The sequence below is a fragment of the Poecilia formosa genome, unplaced genomic scaffold (assembly GCF_000485575.1).
Source record: "Poecilia formosa unplaced genomic scaffold, Poecilia_formosa-5.1.2 Scaffold184, whole genome shotgun sequence".
Lineage (NCBI taxonomy): Eukaryota > Metazoa > Chordata > Actinopteri > Cyprinodontiformes > Poeciliidae > Poecilia > Poecilia formosa.
The window spans coordinates 1,385,163-1,404,859 of record NW_006800123.1 but is presented as its reverse complement, the minus strand read 5'-3'; the positions used below and the strand labels follow the sequence as shown (position 1 = coordinate 1,404,859).

The window sequence follows — 19,697 nt, the reverse complement described above, 5'->3', positions numbered from 1 at the left end:
CTTTTGACTAGTTTCACAAAGACGATGTGGCAAATATAATAGTCTAAAATTGGTAGAAACATACCCTTAAAAACTTGCAGAATCTACAGAATATTGACTCTACTAAGAAACAGTTTTCAAATGTCCCTTTTGCAAAAATGTTGTAAACTATGCATTAATTCCTTTCACTTTGAAATGATGCTTAACTCTGTGTTGGTCTATCACATAAAAGACCTGAAAGGGTCAACCCTGCGAAGAACTGTGCTGTACAGAAAAAGACACAAGAAAGAGAAAACGTTTATTAAGTCACATGCTTAGTGATGTTCAAACCTAATGATTCACATTTTTACAAGGCCTGCCAACAGTTTTTCTTTAGATCTGATTCATTGGAGGTGTTAAAACTTGAAAGTGGAGCAACTTTTCTCAAGGACAAAATGGAAACACTTCACATGAAAGAAGAGAGGCGCCAAATTCTTCAGTCAGTTTCACTCGGAACAAGTGTAGATGATTCTTCTTTCCTAATCTCTGCTGCCTAACAGACTTTGGCTCTAGGCAGTTTTATTACATCACCATTATTGACAAGTTGTGATCAGTCACAAAGAGTTTCTAGTTTCCGAGTTGCTTGATTATGGGCTGCTCATCTTTCAATCTGGAACAAGGACTAATTGCGAGGGATCAGCTCTGGGAGTTTGTGACAAATGGAGGCTCACAGATGGAGTATCACGTCGAAATGCGATTAAGAGGAAGACAAGTGTGTTGGAGTACAACGGTGAACTGTTTGTGTTTGTCTGGATGGAGGCGACGCATGTTAAAATTCCAGTGATTATCATCAGTTTCAGGGTTGCAAGCTAAAGGAAGACGGACAGAGCGGGAGAGGCAGGAGAGATTTTTCTACAAAGCCGTGGAAGGACTGAAGGAAAGCTCTGATAAGGCCTGCGCACATCTAAGTCTTTGCCAGGACTTGTGCCGCAGCGAAAATTGAATCATAACAGACAAGAAGAGATAAGCAAAGAAAATAATCATCCTTTTATGCTCTGTGCAGCAGCATGACAGGACATCAGTTTCACCAGTGCAGCTATTAAAACTTGGAAAAGTACATAAAGTTACACCCAAAGCTCATGTTCTCTTAGTAGCCACACTGTAAAATGGATTAAATGGTCTCAATGTGAACTTTTGTGAAATGATTGACATGTAACACATCTATTAATATATATTAGATATGCTCATAGGGGCAATTGCTAAGAGTGGCATTCAGAAGGGGTGTGAAAAATCATTGTATAATCTGCCACTTGTACATCTTATTTCTTTCATTCCTGTCCTGCTGGACCCCTGGATGTTGAGTAGGAAACCCCTGCTTACGTTTGAGAATTAGACGTGTATTAGCAAACATTGCTAACACACAGGTTTGCTAACACACGGGCTACATGGGTGGTGAGGCACAAGTTATCCTGAGACTTGTCTTTTTTAAGTTGTTCTCTTTGTGTGTTAAAATGTAGTTGTAGCAAAATGTGATGAAAAATTCATATTTTGCACGTTTTTGCACTTCCACTTGGGTCTCAAACACTCCTAAAAAAACAACACAATCACTGTTGCCAACCAGTTTTTGGCAATAAATTGTTGTGTTTTGGGGGGTCTGTAAAATGAGTCATTTCAAAAACACTCTGGAACGTAAAGTCAGCTTCGGTTGCCCGTCACCTAGCAACCGAAGCTGAGCTCCAGCACATTTGGTCAGCTGGTTTACAGTGGCTGCTGGAGAAGGAACATGTGTTGTTGTTGACTTGCCACTCAGAAACCACTTGCTGCATTCTCAGTGGTTGTGCAGGAGGCTCTACGTCTGCTTTTCAAAGATGTACGGTTGTGAAATTGCGCATCTATTTGCAGCCAATTTTACATGTGAGTGTGAATGTTGAGTTGGGGGTTGTGACCAGCAGCAGCTTATTTGGATCTAAGGATTTAAATCTGATGAATATGTCCCGTGGAGAGAACTGAAGATTATGGTGAAGGTAGGGAGGGTTTCCAACCTCAAAGTCTTGAAGATATTTAAATCTGTCAAATGGACGACTGAGTTCACTGAGTATTTTTGTTTAGAAATTGGGTCTGTTTGTTTTGTAAATTTACTTGAGACATTTGTTGTGAGTTAATGCTGCACAAGTAAATAATTAAAACTAAACAGTCTCATGTTCAGTGCTCTATGTTTGAATCCTAAAAAACAACAACAAAAAAAAAAAAACTTCCTAAACATCCATCCATGCATATTCAGTTGCTTGTATATGCCATCTCATTTCTTTGGTCACTATCCAGAAAACCACATAACTGCAGGCTGCACTGATATGACTATCAATGTGCAGAAGAACTAAAAAATGGAAATAAGTTTATCATTTCTTAATAAACAAATGGTTTGCTCGTGTGTGTGTGTGTGTGTACCCAGTTAGACACAAGTGGATTTACAGGCATAAAGTCTAATTCTCATACATCCAACCAGTCTCAAACATGGCTTGTCAGTTGTGGCTTTGCTGACTAAATGACTGCACCCTTTGCAGAGAGAAAGAAAAATGCCTGACTGATGCTAAATAGAATGAAAGTGGTGACAGGAACTGTGAAGTATCAGTGGTCCTTTCACCACTGAGCTGGTGACTCAGCATTGGCCAGCAGCAAATTTCAATAAATCAAACCACTAACTGGACTCACGGGGCAGCCATGGGCAGAGTGCTTCTCATTACAGCTTTGTAAGTCTGCAATGAGCTGATTGACAGTTTGGAAAACGGCCCGGGAATAATCTCCAAACATTTCAGTTGGTAAGCAACTTTTCTTTGTGTCTGTTGTTTTTCCTCATTGGCCTCCGGTTTTAGATGACTCATATTTTCCACCCACACCAGTGTGTTATATACATTACTCATGTGAAAATGTTAAAACACTGTAATAAATCTTGGTGGACAACATATTTGAACTTAAAAACAGACGTTATCAGTTTCATCCTGTCTGAGTACAGCTGATTTTGGTGGAATAACCCTTTTTCCAGTAATTACATCATTAAATGTAATGTCAAGACCAACAGACTTTAAGAGGATTCATTTGAAATTAGTCAACATGTTTACAGAACACCGAGTTAAACAAAAATACATTTATATTAAAACTGTATGATAATGCCAGCATCACTTTATACTATGAATTCAATCCATCTATGTATTGTCTAAACCCAGTTATGCTTGCAGGATGAGAAACACCACATGAAGAGTGATTGACAGCACCAAGACCCGCCTCCTGGCTCTGATTGGTTGTTTCCAGTCAACACTGGGAAAAAGAAAAAGGAAATCTGTCCAAACCAACCCAACTCTACAGTTCGTGCCGGTTCAGGTAGAATTAAAACATTAAAAGAGATGTAATCACTTTGACACCACTCCAAAAAGCCGCCGTCATTACAAACCCATTAAGGAAGGCCTACAGTGAGTAGTGAAAGTACTTAAAGACATGGCATCCTGCTTCCAGCTCTGATGAAACTCCATTTCTCCTCCTAATGAGTGCAAAAGACACGCAAACACCAGCAGAGGAAGCAAACAAAAATTACAAGCTCCGCTCAGACAAGTAAATATAATTAACAGGCACCAAATCTAACAGTGCACCTGTTGTAGTTCTGAGAAGCCATCCATCCTGCCTGCCGCTTAAATGCTGCATATGTGCTCTTCACATAATGATGCTGCTATTTTAAAATTGGTAAATTGTTTCACTCTACAGCAATTTCCTGTACATGCTGCCATGTGGTGCATCGACAAGGCCCAATCTCATGCTTTTAGCAGTTATTTTTATTTTTTGGCCTAGATGTTTATGGACCTGCATCCAGAGAGGCCACAGTTTTGGCTTTCCTGTGTGCATGCAACATTTGGGCATAATGAGCCTGGGAACTCTTGGGCGCTGCTCTAATAGCTGCACTCTAAGCCATCCCCCTCGGCTAAAGGGTCGCGCTGCGTCGATGGGAGCTGATGGGAGCTGATGCAAGCGCCTGGGCCCGGCAGCCTGCGGCCCAGCAATCTATCAGCACAGCTTAGGACACCGCCACTGCTCAGCACCGTGGCCGAGGCGCGGGGCCGACACACAGTGCCCCAACTGGAAATACACAGACAAATTGCACTTATAAAGCACATGTTGAGTTTCATCAACTAAGAGCAGCGTTGAAACGGAGCAAGAGCAGGAAAGAGGCCCGAGCCGCAGCCTGCTGGATCACATTGTGACATTTTTGTGAGCTCCCCAAAAAACACAGTGATTATTTAAATCCTCTCAGATTAATAGATTTGTTTACTGCTGGAACTCTGTCCAAAGGATGAGCTCCTGAAAAAGATTCTTTCATTTAAAGCACAGGTGTCCAAAGTGCGGCTCAGGGGCCATTCGTGGCCCCTGGAATGATTTTGTTTGGTCCCCACGCAGATAGAGACTTTTAATCTGTAATCAGGGTAAAACCTGTTACCAACATAATTTTCTTATGGAGAATGTAAAATACAACAAAAAGTGTTTGTAATTTTAAAACCAAGTTTTAACAAAAAGTAAAACCAAGAGACTTTTACTGGAAAACCAACTTTGCTTCACCCAAATCAGCTTTTATTTTTTCTTAAACTTGGTTGAACATAGCAAACGTTTTGAAACAAAGTGACACAAATCATGTTCTTATTACTGAAAATCAATTTATTTAATTGAGCCCAAAGAAAAATTAAAACTACGTGTCCAAAGCAATCATGCAAAATTTGCTTTGGCGTAGGGCCAATGTAGGAGAAAAAAAAATAAAAAATTGCCAAATAAACATAACTTTTAGATTAACAGAAATTTTCTACAAAAAACTTAATTAATCACAAGATTCCTGAGAAATTAAAAAAAATGAGGGTGGGCTTTTTGGCCTGTGACTACTTTTGAGTCTGTAATTTTGTCCCATGTGACAAAAAGTTTGGACACCCCTGATTTAAAAGTAAAACAAACTATAATTCCAATATATTTATCACCGCATGACGTAAGACAGTTCCTGTGTCGGTACCATCAGGCCGCGTGTTGTTCTGAGCTCATTAGCATCAACTGGTCGAGCTTGATGAGAGCCAAGCTGCAGTTTTTAAGAAGAGGCTGATATGTAAAGAGGAGATTAAGACGCTGTCAGCATGCTGGAGGAGAATCCAGACAAAGTCCCATGTCGCTGTCTGGGCCATCAGGGTCCATCTTTATTAAAGCATTTAATGAGATCATTTAGCTAATTCTAATAAATCACACAGGATTTATGGAACAGATGCAAAGTTTTTACTTTTTTTCCTCCACTGAAACTTCAAATTAGAAACAGCGAGGTTGACACTCTAAAAGTCATTTCTATAATTTGTCTCAATGAAGGCGACACACTAATAGTCCCTCCAGCAGTCATCTTTGTCTCCAGAATCTCAGGATTCCATTGTGACGCTGAAAAGTGGTATCCTGTTAATGGGGCCCTGCATGGTTCAGTTGGTGGAACATGCACAGAATCTGAAGAAACTTTAGTCCTCATTGCTCTTCTGGGTTCAGTTCCCGGTCAAGGCCACTTGATGCACGTCTTCCTCCTCTGTTTCTACACTATTTCCTGTCAGTTTACAGTTCAAGATAGACCACAGAGTCACAAAATATAAAATTAAAAACACGGATGAGGAAAGTAATTAAAAAGCTGACATTTGAGGCACAAATTAAATATTTAGAAAAGCATCAATCAGAGAATTTCTGGTCTATTTTGTGCTCATCCAGATTTCAGAAAACTCCAATTTCTCCTTACTTTAAAAGTATAACTGCTTCGACATAGTTAATTTTACGAGATTATATTTCTTAAATTTAAATTAGCAGAAGACACATCACAATTGTTTAGAGAGAGCAATCATGGTGAAACGGCGTATAACGATTGTTTTAAAAGAAATAAAACATTATCAAGGAGTCTTCGCTTCTTTAATTAAACAATTAGCTACTTTGTTATTTTTCATGGTGTCCTCACAGGAACCATGAGGTCCAATCAGATCATGTACTGGTTACTTTTAGGATGTCAGCAGATCCGGCAAGCACAGGCTACCTGTGTTTTGTTTACATCCGCCTTAAGACAAAACGTACAGGGAACTCACAAAATACTTTCCCCTCTAAAGTTTCATGGTAATTACCATAAAGGCAATAAATAAATGTCACTTTTCTGTCACTTGCACATATATCAGCATCTTAATCTGCAGTCCTCCTTCTTAAATAATGGGACCCCTCCATAAAACATGACAAAAGCCTGAGGTAGTATAGACATAAACTGCTGCCTTTGGGTACTTTAGCAATAATCGGATAAATCTTCACATAAAATACTTTCTCTCCTTGTAGCATGCATGAATAATCCTTCATGGTGACAGCAGAAGGAAGGGAGCCGTGGGCATTGATCGTAGCTGTGATTGTAAGGAGGCACTGGATTGAGTCGCACAATCACCAGCAATTACATTGATTGGATGAATATTCAATGGAGCATCGTGGCTAAACAAAGAGGAAGCAGTTGGAGACTTGGGAGGACAGTGTGAGGTGATGAATGATTCACTGTGTATTCTGCACCTGTAATTTAGTTTGACAAGCTGATGAGACTGCACTGCGCGCCTCACTGAATGCTAATATGCTTCCTGCACACTCTGTTCCTCAGCCCAGATTAGAAACAGTCTCATAAGCTGTAAATCCGTGAGAAGTTCGGACATTTTTTATTTATTTATTCATTTTTACATGCTGGGGGTTTTAATGAAACATCTAAGACCACATCAGAAGCCTCTGCATGCAGAAGAAACTAAATTCTGACATCTTTTGTTTGAGTTAAAAAGACAGATTGCTGTTCATCAACAAAACAATTTCATGTCCAAGTCTTATCATTCCTTCACCTGTCCATCACTTTCTGCCAGCTTGCTCTCTCTCCAGAAATAATATTCACCTATCCATTGTTACAGGACCAATATGGCTAACTTCCTCAGGTTCAGTTTAGTTTTTTCTAATAAACATAAATCCTTACAACTGTAAATCCACTCCTATTTACGTCTTAAAAAATACACTGGATTGTGTCAATGTATATTACTTTCCTTTGTTCAGCAGGAGTGAATTAAGATCCATCAAGACACCATAAGAAATATTTTTTTAATCACTAAAAATTTTTTGACAACATTTTTCAGACTTGGTAATAAAGTAGCACCAAACAAAACGCTGTAAAAATTGGTTTCCATTCCAGCATCGGCATTCTGATTTTGTTCTGAACCTTTAATCTTTGTTCTTTCATCTTTTAATTAGAAAAGAGTGGCGGGAATCTTCAGGTAGCTGTGTCACGTTAACAGTTTTATCAGACTCTGACCTAATGCTTAACTGGCTAAAATACCAAATCTTACCTGCAGCAGTTAGTAAAACATAAAGTTAATTAATTTCATTTCTGTAGATAATTTGACTGAAATAGCTTTGGTTGAAATTACTCCGCACTCATAGCTGGGAAATATGGCCCTAAATCATTTAACGCCCCAAAATAGATGATGAATCTGATGAAAAACAGAAGCTGTCACATTACAAAGTTTCCTCAAACCTCTAGAATCCTAGAAAACACAAATACAATTTTACTTAAGATAATTAAATTACTATTTTTGTAAACATTATAACTGCAAAATACAAATGTGAAACAACACAACAGCTTTAAGCTTTTTACTTTTGTACCACCATATTTTTTTTATATACTTTAAGCTATCAATGTTACAAAAACAAAATTCACTTTTGGGCTCCTGAATCTGGACACACATGTTAAAATATATACATGCTTATAGTAGCAGCACCTAGACAAAAAAAAAAACAACAAAAAGTTAAAGTAAAAATTTAACATTTCAGTGCATATTGTTTTGTACCCAATTTGAAAAAAATAAAAAATACAGTATTCCCTCTTTGTAATCCACCACTGAATGCACAAAGGGCAGAATGTCACCTCAGAGTGGAAGTGGGTTTTTCTTCTTCCAATACAGAAATAAGATGTCACAATATGAGTCACACAATTTAGCATAACATTAATCATCACAACAGGCTATGCTAGCTGCAGCATAGCACAGAACGAGGGGGAGTGAGGATGAGCAGCTACATGAGATTGTGATTGACAGCACTAAAACTCTCCTGCCACTGACTGGTTGTTTCTAGCACTGGGAGAAAGCAGAGGTAATAAAATTTTCACAGATCATCTCTCATACCAAACTGTCACAACATAGTGACAGTTTAACAAATATGTGGAAATAATTTTATAAAAGTTACATACCGCAGCTTTAATTTCACTTAGGAGAGGAGAAGACGGGTCAGGAGGGACGTGGGTTAGAGCTGCTGCTGACTGACTCATCTGTTAAGTGGTAAAAGGTACAAGAACAAGTTAAATATATGAAAATCTTGGTAATGTTTTTCCTCAGTTCATTAAATGATAGTTAAGAGGAGGTAAATGATTAGCCTGTAGCTAAGCTAACTATGCTAAATGGTTGATAATCTCACACAGTCTACCCTCCTCTCGGAGAAAAACTGGACTATAAATAGACATTCTTACCTTTTTCTCTCTCCCTCTCTAATTTTCTATTTTTTTTGAAAATCTGACTTTATCATTTTTCTTAGCAGCTTAGTAATTGCCACAGTCGTTCTGGTCTTCTACTGACTGCTGCTGAACACTGTCAAGCGCTCGAAGCAGGAACGAACCATTTCATGCAGATCAGGGGGGTTCAGGGCAAATATGGATGTGCGTGTTTTTTGATCTGGGAGTGGGAATATACATTTTTTATTGCTAAAAACAATCTTCGAAAACACAATATGATTAATTTTGTAATTGACAGGGGCCCCATTTTTATTATTTTTTTATTTCTATGAACAAAAAATAAATAAATAAATTGTGGAGGGCCCCCTGTCGCTCAGAGGCCCTTAGAATCGTCATAACTTTTCCCCCCTATAAGGCGCCCCTGGCACATCCACCTGTTTTGTGAAGACTTTAGAGGTTAGAAAACATGAGAGAACAAAACGGACAGATCAGGGCCAAAGTGGTGAAGAAGCTAAAACCAGTGATGTAAACTTGAAGATCTCATGTAGCACAGTTCAATCCATTGTCTATAAGCAGAAATGTTCTGAGACACGGCTGCTTTAGATCAAATTATGTTTGTTAGAATGGACCATGCACAGTCCAGACCTAATGGGATTTTATTTTTACTTTCTATCTGTGCAGCTGTTTTTCCGGTAGAAGCGGTACTGAATGAAAAAGAATGTCAAAGTTATTATGAATCTTGTGCACAAAATATTTTAAATGATATGCCATTTTCTTTCAACTTTACACTCATGTATTACTTTTGGTCAATAAAAATCCAAGAAACTGTGTGGTTGTAACAGCAGAACTGCTGCAAGGCGCAACAGGAGAAGAGAATCTGTCAGAGAGGCTGTTGTGAGTTTTGCAACACAATCACTAACCTTCAAAGGTTTTAAACAATAAAACACAAGACCAGAGTAGTTCTATTGTTTGCTCTGCTTTCATCAGAAATAACTAGCAGTTATTTATCACAAATCAGAAGTCAGGTTTTCAACTCATCAAGGCCGTGGAAGCGTATAGGGTGTTTGATGATTTTCCAGTGATGTTGGAGGTCAGAATGATCAGTAGATGGTTCAAATGTGCCAAGGCCAGAAGCAAAACCTCCGGACGTAATTTCTCACCCGCTAAAAAGCCCATTATCACTTGCTCTTTGCAGTGCCATGTGCCCATTCTTTCATGTCTTTTCCTTTCCCTTTTATGAAAGGTTAGCTGGAGGTGTCTACAGCAGCCATGGTGGCCGAATCGCTGAGTTAAGGTTCTTGTGTGCAACAAATTCCCCGAACAGAAACTGCAAATAGTTTTCAAGAGACTCCAAACATTTTTCTTCTTCTTTGCTTGTTGATTTCTAAAGAAACAAAAATAAATCTGAACAAACCACCTACAAGGAGTTATGAATCGGTTTAGTAAAACATATTAAAGAGTCATTTCACATTCACCCCACTTTGTAAAACAATAAAAAATTAATTTATAGTTAACTGGGTTAAAATTGCATTGATTACTATATATTCTGTTCTTTAGATAGATATGCATCTCCCTTCATTATGAATCCAAAATCTTAAAATGAAATTGTTGTTCTGGAGATTCAAGATGATGCTCTTTCCTGCTACTCTCCAAAATAAAAGTGTTTCATCTCCTTTGTGATTTTTCTCACTTTATTGTAGCAAAATAATCCTAAGTCCTTCAGTTCAAAAATATTTTTTCCTCCATGTCCTGAATTACATCAAAACTAAGTTCTCACATTTTCCATTTCAAAATAAAATTAAATATCTTTTTTACACTTCTTTAACACAAATGCTCATATTAGAAGAGGCTGCTATACATCAACATTTGCACTGCAGTTATTTACATAAAACATACTGAAAGATTCAGAAATATGTAACCACTGAACTTCTATCAGCTGCAAATGGAGTAAAATGTTAATTATTTTCAGTGCTATCGTTCTAAAACCAAGTTTTAATTACGATTTGAATCAGTTTACCTGATTAAAAAATAGAAAACTGTTACAGAATATGAATTATTATTTGCTTTTTTTGTTGAATCTGGCTTTTATAAATTAATGAATGCAGAGTAAATTAAGAACAAAGATTATTTTAAACAGTTTAGAAATAATTGTGTTTTGACAGAAGTCTAACATCATTTAGGATTGCCATTAAAGAGATCTGAATTTTTCACCGTTCTGAACTAAAACTGTTTTAAAATTCAATTTTTCCTTTTACTTTCATGACAATTTTTTCATGAATCTAAAAAAAGAAGTCCTGATTTTTTGATATGTGAGGCTGCAGTAACACTTCAGCTGCTGTGAGAACGGGAATAAAATCTTCATTCAAGTGCAAATTTCTCAGGTAAAGTTTGAAAATTGCTGGGAAATGTTCACGCTGAATCAGAACAAAGTTTCAGTTCTTCAGAATCGTAAGCTTTCAGAGCTCTGAGGTATTGGAAGAAAATCCAAAACACTTAACGTCTTCATCAAAAAAATGCATAGATAAACATTAAGTTTATATTTTAAATATATTTAAATGTCTAAAGGTACAAAATACAAAATGATCAAAAACAGAAAACTAATGCGTTGGCTGTGTTACATAACTGATGTTTCTCATCTGTGCTTCTTCATCAGAGCTGTCCTTCCCCTGTTAAGTTAAGCAACATTTAAATTAATGTTGGCATAAAACAAATGTTAGTCTGATTGATTGTGCCGTCCTCTGGCAAGATGTTTAAACAGCATTTCTCTCTTTAATGAAAGAAGAATTACATTTGAGGAAATGTGCGTCTTCCACCCATCTGTGTGAAATGTGGCAAATTAATCTGAGCTGCTTTCTTTATTCTCAAGAGAGAAAAACGAAATGTATATGAAGCATTCTCCACAGTGTTCATTTAGCAGCTTTACCAGTGGGAGAAATATTTATTCACCGACTGTTTAAATTTGTCAGAAAGGGCAGTGGAGACGAATGAAGACAAAAACGGGTTTACATTGTAAGAATGGCTGCTAGACTTGACTGTAAGGTACTAAGACTAACTAACCAGCTTAATTTAACTTTTTTAAAAATACTGAAGCATTCAGATGTTGTTTTTAAATTAAATAAAGCATTAGAAAATCATGAGCATTTGCAGACCTGGAGGAAAAAGATGACTGTGAAAACATGATGGTGTTTGCTACAGTTGGAGGTGGAGAAAACTCTAAAAGTACAAACAAGATGCCAGGACTGGAAAGCATACATACCCTAAGAAAGATGTCAAAGTGTCCGCTAGAAGCCTGAGAGCAGTACACTTTGATAATAGCAGAGTCTGGACAAATGGTCAGTATGTCCTGCAGCAGCACAACCTCATACCAGTATAACCATAGAGATTGGTCAGATAACCTACAACACTATCAGGTTCATCAGCCAGGTAGTCTTAAAAATACAGAGGGTGACTGCCTCATAGACAAAAACTGGAGTCTGGTTCCATAGAAACTCTAGAAACAAGCACAGGAGCTGCAGTCTGAGAGGAGACGGATCCGTAGAGAGCATGAAAAGATCAGATGTCTAATGTGAGACGAAGCGTTAATATTCAGGGCTCTAATTAAGAAGAACATTTGAAATCTGCACCCCGGCTTCTACAGGGAGTCATCCAGGAAAAGATACAGCAGGAGAAAATGTGTCTTATTTCCACTAGAACAGCGTTTTGGATAAGCTGAAGCAGTTTCCAGTTTTCTGCTTTTTTAGCCTTCCTGAGTGAGGAAAAACTTGCATTTATCACTTAAGAGCTACTGTAGATCTTTACAGCCTCACTTTAGAGCAGATTTATACATTTTCTTAGCATCAGTATAACAATGAACTGGATCCGAAGCCATCTAAAATTTTACAAAGTACTTTCACAAAGCGAAGGTCAGCATGTCCAAGCCCTGACCCCTGTGGTACTCCAGTAGTAACCTTTTGCATGACGAAAATTAACCTTTAACATTAACAAAATATGATCCCAATGAACCGTGTTGTTCCTGTGAACTCTACCTCAAAGAGTTTGCATTTAATATGCAACTTTAAAGCTAATATTTATAACTGTAATTTCTCTTGGAGAGTGCAACTCCTTGCCTTTTTTCTACTTTCAGATTGTTGTGAGATGCTGTCAAGTCAGTAGATTTAGTTCAGACAACTTCAACATATCTATAATCTACATCGTAGCAATTAGATTATCTTCCTTTCATGAAGTCTATTTAGTTTTTTCACTTTTCTCCAAACAAACATTCTCCATCAGCAATTCATTCAGCCACTTTAAGCTACAAAACAACAGCAGCTTCACTATATAAACTTTCATTTAAAGCTATGTTTCATTTTTTAAACACTTTACTCAAACTGAGTTAAATGTTGAATATAGAAAGATTCAAAAAGAAATGTGCCCTTCTGATGATATTTTTAAGCCCTAAATAAAATATGCAAAAGTCTAAATTATTCCAAATCCAACATCTAAATTATTCAAGTACTGAAAAGAAGAAGAAGAAGAAAAATCCCCTCTATTTTAGAGGAAGGCGTTCTCATCCTGTATCTATATCCCATTGCTGCTGGTTACTTTAGCTGAGAAGACAATCATGATTAAGCTGCTTTAAATGGATAATTTGCGAGTAATGAGTGTAATTTTACAGGGTAATCTTCTCACAGAGTTCAGTCAGGAAAAAAATCAAGACGGATAATCAGCAGCTAAAGTCCTGCTATTAAAGTAATAGTAGGTGCATCCTTAGGTATGCCTACTTTAAGTGCCAGTGGCCAAGACCCTCTTAGTCTGATTACACTTCAACCATATTTATTTCAATAAAATCACAAAATATTTGTGTTGCACATCTAATAATGGGATCGTTTTGGTTGAAAATATACGTCAACAAAAGCTATAAAATGACATTAAGCTGCTTGAGTTTTAAGGAGTAATGCACAAAGACATCAGACCAAAGTGCAACACGCATGAATTTCATAACATTTAGTGCAAAAGACAAGTTTTCAGTTTAAAACTAAACAAATGAAGACTAAAATTATGCAAGAACGAAGCAGTAGAAACAATAAAAACAGCAACACACAACACTCCATTGAAAATGATTGATTTCTGGCTCATTACGCTTTACTGTCAGTGATTTTGAAACTGAACTTGCTCAGCCCTCCTAAAGCAGTTCAACATTTATTCAGACATCGTACATTTTAGATAGTCTGCAATCAGAAAAAAAAAAATATTTATGTAAATACCAAATGCTATTTTTGGCCACAGCATTAAAGTTTTATCTCAAATCTTCGTAAAGTCTGTCCACGCGGGCACGTTGTCAAAAAACAGGGGCATAACTGTGATGTAAAATTAATTGGGAGTCAACGTGAATGAAGCAACAGCAATGCTTCAGCGCGGTTTGCATAATTCAGCAACCTCCAAACCTGTTGAGGGTTGACTAAGGTGAATTCTTGCAAAAAAGTTGTTAAAAATTTGGAGTAAAATTGCTCTTATCAGTTCATTCTCAGCCTGAGCAGTCTTCACCTGTTCTTTTTTTTTTAATTCTTAAGATTTCTTCTACCTGCAGGTATTTGGAGAAGTTTCAGGGAGGCAGGCAGACATGTCGTAGGCTGTGAAACATCGAGGCCAGTCTGTTAGGGCTGTCTCCCTCTGTCACAGTCTCAGCCGGTTCTCTGTTATCTGCACCGAACACATGTCCAACCGTGCTATTACACACTGACTGCTAATGGAGCATAAGACTGAGCTGGACCTCCCATTCACTGCTGGCTCCACTGCCGCCTCTCTGACTCCAACGCTTTTCTTCGTCGCTCTCAGAAAGAGACACAGAAAATGTGGCAAACAGCTTCTTCAAAATAAAAGGCGCCTACACAGTTTTCATGTGGAAAATCTGGACTTTTCCAGACTCATGGCTCAGGAGGCCTCAGTTCTTTATGAGTATTTTTAAAAATCACAATGAATTTGTGGCAGATAATTGCACTTTTAATACGAAACTTAAAAAAAAAAAACTGGAGGGAGAGACAGGTGGGAAGGAGTAAAGAAAGAAGGATGTATGAAGGGAAAAACGTAATAAGGAGGAAGGACGCTGGAGGAATGAAGGACAGAAATGTAGGATAAAAATGGTAAAGAGGGAAAGAAGGATGAAAGAAAGAATGGCCACAAGAAAAAGAATGTCAGAAAGGAAGGAAATATTGAATAAAGAAAAAGGAAAGGATGAAGGAAAAGTACATCGAAGGGGAAGAATGACCCCAAGGATGTAATAGATGTAGGACACAAGAGAGGAGGGAAAAATTCAGGAAAGAAAAGGATGACAAAATGACAAAAAGATGGAAAGAGGCATGAAAGCAATATAGGATACTAAGAAGTAAAGGAAGGAGGGAAACAACACATGCAGATAAGAAAATAGGAAACAAAGACAAAAAGGAAAAACATTGAGGAAGAATAAAAGAAAGGAAGGAAAGATTGAAGATATTTTGATTTATTTCAAACATGATTTTCAAACATATTTTTGTACCACAATAAACTCAACATGCTTGAAACGAAGTAGGAAGTAGTAAGAAACATATGAACTCCTACCTCATAAACTCATGCCATATTTTCAGATGGACCCTCATTATTAAATCCCCCCCCCAAAAAAAGAAACGTAGGTTAAATATTTAATCTGGGTTTACATATGTCTAAATATATGCATCCATACCCACACACACTCATATCCATTAGCCTGAATTTACACATTAGTGTTAACTTTCAACCATATTTCTGTCTTGTGAAAATGACCTCCTTATATTTCCTTTTAAATGGTATTAAATTTTGATTTTGTTTTAACTCCTCATTTAACTTGCTCCAAACTTTCCCACTGTGAATTTTACTTCTTCTGTTGTTCTGACTGCCTCTAATAATCTTTGTATAAAACATAAAGGAGACAAGGAAACAAGGAGGAGGAAGGGATATGGAAGGAAAAAAAAGTACAAACCCAACGAAGTGTTGCCTGCAGGACACATGCAGGGCGCATCTGACAGAGGAATGGTGATGGATTGAAGGAATAAGATAAGAGAACAAAATATGGTGGTACAAATAAGTTTTCAAACTTTGATTTTCTTCCCATCACCAATAAATACCTGGGAAATATAATAAAATGTATAAAAATATAACCCAATCGCACAACTTTCTAAACTTTTCCAAACTGTAGAGAAATCCTGAAACTCAAACTGTGAATTTAAAAAAAATGAAGAACAAAAAAACTCTTTATATAAAAAGCTTTTTTTCTATAAACAGCCAGGTAGTTAAGAGTGTCAGAACAGAAATTGGTGTTGCTGCCTTTGTATCGGATTCTGTTTGGTCTGAATTTCTTTCTGCAGGTCGCGATTGGAGCCGCGGCATATTCCAATTTCCTTCCTCTGTTTTTCCGACTGCCTCTAATAACACAGCGGGATGCTGCAGCGGAGACTGTTTACAGCCTGAAAAGGAGGCGAGTCGATGCATTTAATGTCACTCCATGATGTTTCGGTCTCGACTCTCATTCCCATGGCCACTCACACACACCCACCCACACACGCACACACACGAGGACTGTCACTCTAATCCTTATCGTGGTTCTCTGTGATTGGAGTCTGTCCTCGGAGGTATTGGGAAGATGTCCGGGAAATATGCTGGACTGGTTATTAGGACTCCGGAGAGCTGACATAGACAAAAATATGCGCACTAAGAGGGGAAACCTGTTTATTCTTGTTTTCACGTTGTTCCCATGTAGCGTTCCAAGGAAAGTTATTGAAATTAGAGGCAAACAGTTTGTAGAAACACCTTCAGCAGCAGGTACGAGCTTTTAGGAAAGTTTCTCTATCATCTTTACACATCTAGACACAGGAAGTAAGGTTAATTCTTTGTAAAAAGAGAAATACGTCAAGCTTAGTCAGCTTGATCCATCTGCAATTTCATCAACTCCTTAAGCAGGTGGAAAAAACCCACCAGCACAGCATGATACAGTCAAAACCTAATCGCATTTAGCACAAGAAGTTCAATTTTCTTCTTCCCAGATATCCATAAATAACCAGGTTTAGGATGTGATCATCTAACAGATTCTCTCACCTGAGCTGTGGATCCCTGCAGCTCCTCCAGAGTTACCATGGAGCTCTTGGTTGCTTCTCTGATTAATGCTCTACTTGCCAGGCTTGTTGGTTTCACAGGTTTTCTGTCAAATGATTTTCAGATAAAGGATTACCAGTGTGGCCTATAAAGGTCAGTGCTTGGGAAACTGTTTTACAGTGAACTCCCACCAATCCGTGGTTCAGCATTCACACATTTTTCTGTGGAACACAAATCCAAATTATTCGTGGAAAAAATTTCTGCAGCACAAATCTAAAATATTCGAAGGACAACGTAGCTGGGGAAGCTGAAATACCGAAACGCTACTGGCTGGTGTTTGCAGAGCAGCCAACACAGAGGTGCCGTTCTTCTCCTTGGTGCCAATTAGCTGAACAACAAAGAGTCTAGAAAAGGTTTCCACTGTGCATATTAATGCTTAATAAGATATATTTAGTATTTAAACTATTTAAAAAAGGAAGTTGTTAATATTTGTGGAGTTTAGCTATTTGCAGGCTGCTGTGCTCCTGATAGCCCATGTAATGTTCGGGGTCTACTGTATATGTTAGCTTCCCAGCTGCATCTCTGACCTCTCTGGTTTGTCCTCTGGCCTTTACGGCACACTTCGTTCAATAATGTTCTGTTTATTTACACTGATTATGTTACTCACATGAAGACTCCAGTGTTTAAGATGCATTTCAATGCACAACATTTCATTTAGAGATATCAGTGGATAAATACATGAGCATATCACGTTATGTGATTGTTGTTTTGCATATTTTTCTCCATTTTACAATGATGCACAATTTTGTTGTTTTATCACATAAAATCCAATTGAAATACATTGAATCCGGCTTGAAAACATGGCAAAATGTTCTCGGTATCTTTGCAGGGAGCTGCATATTTGTTGTTTCCTTTATTTATTTGGATCTTCCTTCTCTTAGCACATATCACAAGCCCACAATTTATAATTTCTGTGTCTTCAGTCTTATTTTTATGCCTCGTACACCTTTTTCTTGTGAGGTCTCTTTAACAAAACCATTAATAACAGTGGGTAGGAAAAACAAAGAAACATTACATGGGAGCATTCAGCACCGCATTCATCATCGTTTCTGATTTATTCTGTGTGCCAAAAACATCCCTGAGGCCTGTTGCTCTAAACAAAAGTCAGCAGGAAGAAAAAGGACTTGGTGCATGACAGTGACCAATGAGCACAGCTGCAGCCTCTGGCTGAACCCTGGGCCCATTTAATCGCCGTTCCTCACTTTCTAATCAGTCCATGTGACAGGCTGAACATGCTGCTTCCAGATCTGGAAAACTGCATCTCAACATTAATGCTTAAATTTTCCAAGAGTTGCCAGATTTCTTATAAATGCAACTGTTAGTGGAATCTGACCTAATTAGTGCTGATTTCCGAAAACAAGATTTAGATGATTAGGTTACAAAATATAAATATCTGCTGTAAATCTGAGGCAGCCTGGCTTAGCAGGAAGTCGAGTGTTTGAGCTGAAGTATTAGATATAGTGGATTATGTCAGCATACAGAGCTAGATCATCACAGGCCTCCGATTTATGCTTGAATGTCAACACAGACCATAAAGCTAGAATTAATTGTTAATTGAGAACATTAACATTCAATCTGATTTGACAGCTTCAACATAAATTAAGTCTTTAACTTTTTTTAATTTTAAGGGATCCATGACTAGTTGTTACAACACACTTTATATGAGAAACGTTTATTTCAGATGTAGTAAAACTTCTGTACTCTTTAGCTTTTATAAATATAAATAAACTATTGCCACCTGGATGTCACAATGTTTACCCTGCAATGCATCCTGGGTAGATGGCATTTGCTAGTTGCTAAGGCGACAGCTCTATCCTGACAGAGCAGTCATTTTATGACAATAAAAGATTATCAAATATATAGAACACTGTCTATTTGTCAAAGTATTTTAAATACTTGTGAGCAGAAACAATTAGGATGGTTTCTATAGCTCCTGTATAGGTAAGAGACATTTTCCATAGAAGCACTTCCTATATTATCCAAGGGATTGGCGTTTTATGAGATATTTAAAACATGTTTCTTGCAAAGGAAGCCTTTGGCTAATTACAGACCAGATCAGGTAATGTAGAGATGAACTGGATTTTTTCCCACCTCAGTCTTAAGTTCTTGTTTCTTTGCCAATTAAAATGATGCCAGTTGAATTGATGCGTTACTCACTTGGCTGCAGTTGTTCTAACGTGATATTTTTACACAAATAAACAGAGATGTGGGCCTTGCTCGCCTCCCGGAGTTTGTTGCCGGCCAATCATCTCCTCCCCCTTTCCAATTATTCCTCCAGATGACAGGAACAAAGCTGTGGTTTGACCTCCACATTGTATAAATAGGACTGGCTTCTGAAACAAACATTTTTTTTTTCCTCCCCTGAATGCAGCTGCAAACAAGCCATTCTGTTCTTTGCCGCTATCCATTTATCGTCTGCATAAATGCAGCCTCATTGTAGCAATCTGAACATGTCGCAGTGACTCCGAGAAGCTCTCCAGAGACAGAGGAAGAATAATTACCACTTCTATTCTGGGGTGAACAGCAAAAAGGGTCGTTCAGGAATTCTCAAGTGGTTCGAGAGCGCTAAGAGCCGACATGTGTGAGCTTTTAAAGCAATGAAGGCAGGAACCGTTCTTCATGATTCACTTAGTCCTGCATCATGAGGTATTTGTCAACTTGGAGCTTTGGTTTTAAATTCTGAGTTTCTTTTTACATACAACTCAGATTTGAGAAATTTGACTTTTTACCCACCAGTTAACGACGCTGCATAGTGTTAAGAAAATAAATTTAAAATATGCTAGTTTTAAAACTTAACATGTCTTGATTTAAATAGCCTAATTATAGTTTTAAAATTAGTAACTTATTCTGGCCCTATTGACCTTTATGTTACCTGTAGTTACAGCAGATTGTCTGCTATTGTTTGAACTGCCATTTGTCTGTGTGGGAAACAATCAGGAGAAGTTCCAGCTTTTCACAGTCATTTGTGAAAAGCCATAAAACAGCAGGAGTTCAGGAGAGTTTCTGCTCTCACTTCGTTTAAACAAAATGGGACAGATGACCTTAGACC

General features: G+C 37.7%; 1 long non-coding RNA gene across 1 annotated transcript; it reads right to left on the bottom strand.

Annotated features, from left to right (window-relative positions):
* Positions 1 to 1,790: 1,790 nt before the first annotated feature.
* On the bottom strand, positions 1,791 to 11,744 carry LOC107837867 (uncharacterized). Its single transcript, XR_001663916.1, has 3 exons — positions 11,733 to 11,744; positions 7,690 to 7,695; positions 1,791 to 1,924 (listed from the first exon to the last, which is right to left on the bottom strand). It is a non-coding gene; the product is annotated as an uncharacterized LOC107837867 (long non-coding RNA).
* Positions 11,745 to 19,697: the final 7,953 nt, after the last annotated feature.